The sequence below is a fragment of the Palaemon carinicauda genome, chromosome 17, assembly GCF_036898095.1.
Source record: "Palaemon carinicauda isolate YSFRI2023 chromosome 17, ASM3689809v2, whole genome shotgun sequence".
Taxonomy (NCBI): domain Eukaryota; kingdom Metazoa; phylum Arthropoda; class Malacostraca; order Decapoda; family Palaemonidae; genus Palaemon; species Palaemon carinicauda.
Window position 1 is genome coordinate 10997275 of NC_090741.1, and position 959 is coordinate 10998233.

Sequence of the window (959 nt, forward strand, 5' to 3'; positions counted from 1 at the left end):
TACGTAGTTATCAATATTTATACAAAAGAATTAGAGGATGCACAAGTCTTTAATAAGAGCTAGAAAGAAAAGGAAAGAAGAACAACTGTGGAGTAAACGCAACTAAATGCCTGAGTGAGACGGAAAAATATATATTAGCAAGGTGAAATTCTTCTTATGTAAAAAAAAAAAAAATAATTCTTTTGGGGTCAAGTGAGTTCGCGATACGTAAAAAACGTTGCAATAGCATCCATTTTCCCTGTATATCTAAGCAATATAGGATGGATAAAAATAAGTAGTGCCCAATATTTACATTTCCTTTAGATGGTTACATACATACATACATATACCAAGGCACTTCCCCCAATTTTGGGGGGTAGCCGACATCAACAAATGAAAAGAAAACCAAAAAGGGGACCTCTACTCTCTACGTTCCTCCCAGCCTAACAAGGGACTCAACTGAGTTCAGCTGGTACTGCTAGGGTGCCACAGCCCAAGAGGAAATATGTTGCCACACAATACAAAAAAAATATTCGTTGAGAGAGAGAGAGAGAGAGAGAGAGAGAGAGAGAGAGAGAGAGAGAGAGAGAGAGAGAGAGAGAGAGAGAGAGAGAGGGGGGGGGGTGATTATCAGAAATACAAGAGCTTGTTGAGGGCTGTATGTAGTTGGTTTGGACAAGAGTAAACTTTCTTATTACTTCTCAAATAAATTTTCTTTATGGGGAAAAATTTGTATATCTTTGACCGAACTACAATATTCGGAAGCTAGTTTTACGATTTACGAAAAAATTATGATTTAGTGTTACTTTTCCAGGAGTGAAGCCGGTCTGTGCTTACTTGCTCAGAAGGCAAGTCAAAACTACTACAGTCCTTGTGTAAATGGGGTCAACAACCAAAGTACATGTCGAAAACAACTGTCGTTGAGTCTCAAAGGCGAGACAGACATTTGTGAGAGAAGTGTCATCTAGTGTGAATAAATC